The 6,331-nt window shown below is 34.1% G+C and overlaps 1 pseudogene across 1 annotated transcript; it reads left to right on the plus strand.

Moving 5' to 3' along the window:
* The first annotated feature begins 1,206 nt into the window (after nucleotides 1-1,206).
* LOC143616230 (transcription factor MYB1-like) lies at nucleotides 1,207-2,378 on the plus strand (annotated as a pseudogene). Its single transcript, XR_013150622.1, has 3 exons — nucleotides 1,207-1,443; nucleotides 1,542-1,672; nucleotides 1,795-2,378. The product of XR_013150622.1 is annotated as a transcription factor MYB1-like (transcript).
* The last annotated feature ends 3,953 nt before the right edge of the window (nucleotides 2,379-6,331 follow it).

The following is a 6,331-nucleotide window of genomic DNA, read 5'->3' on the forward strand; positions in this document are numbered from 1 at the left end:
ATTTTGTTCAATATCCCAAACTTTAACGCACAAATTTTCATGTGTAGATTTCGGATGCCTCAGAAACTATTTTTATGAATTGTTATCAATCTTAAGGCAAACTTTGAGTTTTTTCAATAACATTATGATGGTAGATGCAAAAAGGGGTTTTCGCCAATTCAAATTGTACTTCCGCAATTCGCCAATTAGCATATGGGACTGTTGTTGATGCTTATGATGAGATACTATGTATGTCTAAAAGAACGCCACATGAGACTTTCCAATACTTTTGTGACGGTATTATTTATTTATACGGTGAAGAATATTTGTGTTATCCAACCAATACATCCATGGAATGATAGAAATCATGGATTGTACACACTGGCCTTGGCAAAGTTGTCTAACCGAGTGACGAAGCCAATTCATGCTAGGAGATCACGACTATCTAGCGTAGCTCTCGAAGCAATAGCCTCGCAAGATTTATGGATATGACATGCATTTTTTGATGTTTGGTCGAATAATGATCTAAACATCCAATACCATACTTTGTTATTCAACGAGCAAATGCATACAACGACACCTAGGTGTCTGTTTGATGTGAACGAGAACCATTTAATTTAGATTGCTATCTTGCAGATGGTATATACCCCGCTTGGGTGGTGTTCATAAAATCACTATGATTTCTAATAAAAAAAAAAGTTTGCAAAGGCACAAAAGGCGGCAAGAAAAGACATTGAAAGGGCTTCGGTGTTTTGAAAGCAAAATGGGGAATAATTCGATTACCAGCATCCTAGAAAAATAAGAAAGATCATGTGCGCTTGTATCATTTTGCACAATATGATCATAAAGGACGAGGGCAGGGTACCTGATCCTAAAAACAATAATGCGGCCGATGAAGATTTCATAAGTGAACTACATAATAGAGAAACGTATTTGGCTTTGCCATTTAATCTCTTATATATGGAGGATATATGGACACCCACCCACCCACCCACCCACCCACCCTTAGGAATAAGACTTGGATTGGCATAATATATCATGTGTTAATTTGATTGCTTCACTTGATGAGTATATAATTTAACTTTAAATGGCTTGGTATGTATGTTAATCAGATTAAAGTATTAAACTATATTTTAGAGTTTATAACTTTATATTTTGTGGAAACATGAGCATGCACGTAGGTGATATATATTTACGTATGTGTGTGTGTGGAGGAATGTAGTGACACATCACACATGTACTTCAACATCTCTATAAAAGGGACATCCAAATTTGAGTTATGCACATTATTGAAAAGAAGCACATAGCTTCTTTATTATTACTCAAGTATAAAGAGCAAAAGAATGGCGAGTTCGTTTATGAGAAAAGGTGCATGGACTGCCGAAGAAGATATCGAGAAATTTCTCAAGAATTGTATCGAGAAATTTGGCGAAGGCAAATGGCACCTTGTTCCTCTCAGAGCAGGTTAGTTAAACAAACTTGTGTTCAAAGTGTAATTCTCATTATTTTTGGTATTAAATTGAGAAAAGAAATCGATGTTTTTTTTTCCATGTGTTTTGCAGGCTTAAACCGATGCAGAAAGAGTTGTAGGCTGCGATGGTTGAATTATCTAAGACCAAATATAAAAAAGAGGAGATTTTGGCGAAGATGAAGTTGATCTCATGCTTAGACTTCATAAGCTTCTAGGCAATAGGTGTGTAAAAAAAGTAATTTATAAAAGACATTTTAACTTAGATTTTAATTAATATGTGAGTTTCTTTTATGAGTTTTAGTAAATATTTTAACATATGACACTAATATGGATTTTAACTTTAGATGGTCATTAATTGCCGGGAGAATACCAGGAAGAACAGCTAATGACGTAAAAAACTACTGGAACACACATCTTAAATCACGTCGTAAACAAAGGGACAACTTAAAGACAATGAACCATTGAAGCATACCATGTCCACAGTTATTAAGCCTCAACCGCGTACCATTTCCAAAGGTTTAAATTTGTGCTCACACGTTACAACTTGTGACACTCATAACATGATAACATCATCAAGTGTGGATGGTATCGGCGATGCCTTTAATCTCTCTCCAGACTTACTCTTGTCACCGAGATTATCTGTTGAAAAGATTAACGAGTATTTGGACGAGTTTTTTGATAACCCTGAGAATGGATTAGAAATCGATGATGGGTGGCCTTTCGAAGGCTTTTCATCGGAGAGGGACCGTTTAGACGTTGTCGAGCTAGTAGACCCCAAAGACAATGAGATCCTGTTGGGCCTTTTTGATTAATAACAGTGATTCTTATCGCTACAATGCTTTACAAACCTACATGTATGATACTTTTAGAAACAAACCGTACCAAAGACTGTTGCAATATTGTTTTTTAGTGCAATGCATTTATGGTGTGACAAGCAAGTCATGTGAGTCATTACTCATCATTGATCATTATTAAAAGCATTTACAACAACAAACTTGTATAAACCATTAAATCAGCTTCATGTCAGATTTTAAACTTTTTTTAAAATCTTCATTTATTCCACAACAACAATCATCTACAAAACTAATTAAAATAATATATAATATATCTATATGTAGATGAGATGGAGAGAGAAAAGGTCTCCACCTCACTAGTTTGGAAGATCAAACTTTGGCTCATGGACTTTGTTTCACAACAAAGAAGTTTGTAACAACCATGTTCTTAGTACGTCACGTAGATTCAGACATTTGGTTTCACACCCCTTTGTGGATGCTCTTAACAACTAAATGTTTAAACTTAGGCCATCAGTATTTTCCGCAGCATCAAGGCCGTTTTTAAAGGAGAGAGTTGTGTGGTTGACATTTCTCAGCTCGATCATCTTAGTAGACTCGATTTTTTTTTTAGTTTTTATAAATATTTTTATAGAAAAAATGTATTCTTAATGTTTAAACTCATTTACTCAACTTATTTAAACTCATTTATATTAAAAACATTGTTTGCACAACCCAAATTATAACAAATAAGCTCATTTAAACATATAATTGTTTAAGCCCTATATATTTTATTACTAAAGGCTCAATTTTTTTCTCGCTTTCGGCCCAAAATTTTTTAGCAATTCTACGGGACGACATTGTGCAACGTCATCACCATTTTTAGGCAAAAATATGTGCAAATGTCCATTCGATCATTAAATGACAAGGCACATATGTGCTTTATTACAAAAACATGCATGGCCTTATTGAGGACGGGGCACCAATATGGGTTGGGTGTATGGCTTCCGAACCACATGGCAACACCGCCGCCACCCCATGTGGGTAGGGTAAATGGCTTCATTCCACGACTAAAGTTTGCCACATAAAATTGTTTCACATTTTGCATTTATTGTACTTGGTTAACTAAAAAAACAAACAAAAGGTTCTAAGATACTTATGAGTAAGTGTTACCAATGGCTTTTGGGTACTTGAGGGTTGAAATGAGATGATAGTGCAGTATAGGGTGGTGTATGGGTAGGGAACGGAGATAACTGTAACCATATACATATAAAATGACAGTAATAGAATGCCAATCCCCAGGTTTTATTTGTAAAGTCTCTATTCCTTGGTAATCAAAGCCCAAAAATCTATGAATTAGTGCATGCTTAACTAGCCAAGCAGACAAATTACCCTGCATCTTTTTTTATCTCTCTTGCAGTTTTTAGTATGTATAAGTATTTCAGATTTCCAATAAAATTTCTGAAGATTGAGCTACAACAATCCCTGGAGAGAAGATTCACTAATATACCTGGGAAGAAGTCATTTGACTTATTCACATCTAGATCATGAATGTTTGGAATCCATATTATGTAAAGAGATATTGTTTTTGCTAATTCGAAATGAAGGATGATATAAAGTATGTCTTCATCTTCAGGCATCATATTCATAGTTAGCGCATTCATGCTAGTTAGCAGTTCCGACTCCAATATCAAGAATATCGTCACTAGCATCACCTATGAGTGCCCCTTCCCCCTTTATAACACCCCAAAATGCCCGGAAATGATGTAGGAATTTTATTCACCCATATAATTAATGTCCCTATAATGTTTTATTAGACTAAGTGTTCTAGTAAGTAGGGGTGCGCCAACGACTTGCCACATCACCCAAGTTTCATCTTAAACCCACAACCCAAATATTTTCTGGTGCCATTCATATATCTCGCCAAAGCTTTGGGGCTTCAAAGAGAATGAAGGCAATTGAAGGTCTCCAATTTCCTAGTGTTAGGTAATTTCTGCAAAACAAGTATCTTTGAATAACTGAGAGTCGTGTAAATACTATCAGATCAAAATTAGATCAAAATTATTTATGGTTTTCAAATATTTGACTAGATGAAACTCAAATGAAAATCACTAACACCTAGGAATAGAGCTGTTGGACTTTTTTTTTATTATTTTAAGTCGACTGATTTTTATTTTATAAATACCTACAACTATCATCTTCTATATCCACATGTCTTCATATTTTCACCTCTCCTCTCTTCAGTCATTTTTACTCGGTATGAATCCATAGGACCCGAGCTACCCATTATTCAAAACCTTTTTACGAAGCCAACCAAATTCGTCGTTCTTTTCAAACCGGCAACTAAGCCTCTTTCAAAACGCAAAGCCTTCCACAAGCCAACCACCACCAAATGTTATTGCGGAAACACAATTATGCAACCTATACCCATTCCGGTTCAAGAAACGGGTTTGACCATGACCCGAAAACATAAGAATAAAAGACATAATTTGGCACCGGTAGAAAACATGCGAAGAAAAAACACTAGATCTTATCGTGTCGTATTTCTATCCGTTCTTATGTTTGAATTTTTTTTTATTTAAGAGAGAGAGAGAGAGAATCAATCTCAACAGTCACTTAGCTGTTTATTTATTCAATTTCATTACGTTAGTACAATATTTCTATATGTAGAACTGCATAACAGTGATAGGAGTATTTATTAATTTCTTCGTTTTATATTTTATTTTTAGTATATTTCTCTCATATCTCATTTTCTTAATCTGGCTGATTTCAAAATCATAGATGTGTTGGGTCAAATCACTCATTATCATTTTTATTTTTTTTAGACATTGAGTTTCTTGTGTTTTAGGTCACCGCACTCTCCAAATTGGAGAACCTTGTTACCCCAAATTGAACATGACTTTTGATTGTAAAGAGGATACGGATCGATTGATGTAAAACTTAGCTCGAAACAATGCTCCGAACGGCTTGATAATTAGTGTTTCAAGTCGGGTGCTTGAACTTCCAATTAAAAAAATTTAAGATGTTTGTAACACTATTTTAAGCTAAGATTTACATCAATAGACTCGTATCATCCTTCTGATTAAAAGCCCTAAAAATCAATTTGAAATTCTGGAAAAAAAAAAGGTTAACATCGTTATGTTTTTTTTAACGGGGGGCGTGAGAGCCAAAATTTTTAAATTTACGATCACGAGTGACAATAAACTCAGTTGTAATTATTGCCGGCCGATAGCTTTAGTTGGGATAATTAAAATCCAATAAGAAAATTAAAATATATTAACAACAAATATTATAACATTTTAAAAATGGGCTACATTCGGATTTTAAGACACATGGTTAGTAGTTTTGTTTGTTTTGTCACGCACTTAATGTGCACCTTTACTATTAAAAACAAATTGAATGATAATGTGTATCTTAAATACGCAATTGTTCCAATTTTTCAACATCAAAGGATTAAACCCATGATTCAAGAATCAAGATCCAACCCACCATGATTCCATTTCTGTCTTGTGCAAAATCTCTTCTTTTTTCAGTCATCAAGCACTTGGTAGTACATGCTGATTTCCATGAAATCTTTCAAAGGATGAAACCCATGGACAGGCTTCTCTTCTTGGTACGTATTTGCATCATCAATTTGTACCATGTAAACAGCCGAACGAACATGAACAAGGGCATGTTCGGGTTCGTTCATTTAACTTTAATCGAACACAGAAATGATCATATACTCGAACAAATTTTTGTGTTCATAATCATTCATCAAGAAAAGGGGCATATTCGTGTTCGTTTGTTTAAAACCTAAATGAACAGTTGATCACGAACATAATAAACAAACTTAAACCAACGCAAATGAGCATAATTGACCAAATATAATCAAATGTGTGCGTGTAATTTTAAACAAACCCCTTTTATGTTTATGTATGTATAAAGATAACTACTTACATATATATTAAAATATAAACAAACATAAATGAAGTTCATGAACATAAATGAATGAACAAAATGTTTGTTCATATTCTTTCATATAATTAAATGAATAAAAATAGTTGTTATGTCCGTTCGCCTATTAAATAAACGAACATAAACTATCTTCTGTTGAACAGTACATGAACAT

The sequence above is a fragment of the Bidens hawaiensis genome, unplaced genomic scaffold (genome assembly GCF_021521415.1).
Source record: "Bidens hawaiensis isolate Kalapana, Puna unplaced genomic scaffold, B.hawaiensis_p1.1 tig00046258_1, whole genome shotgun sequence".
NCBI classification, from domain to species: Eukaryota; Viridiplantae; Streptophyta; class Magnoliopsida; order Asterales; family Asteraceae; genus Bidens; species Bidens hawaiensis.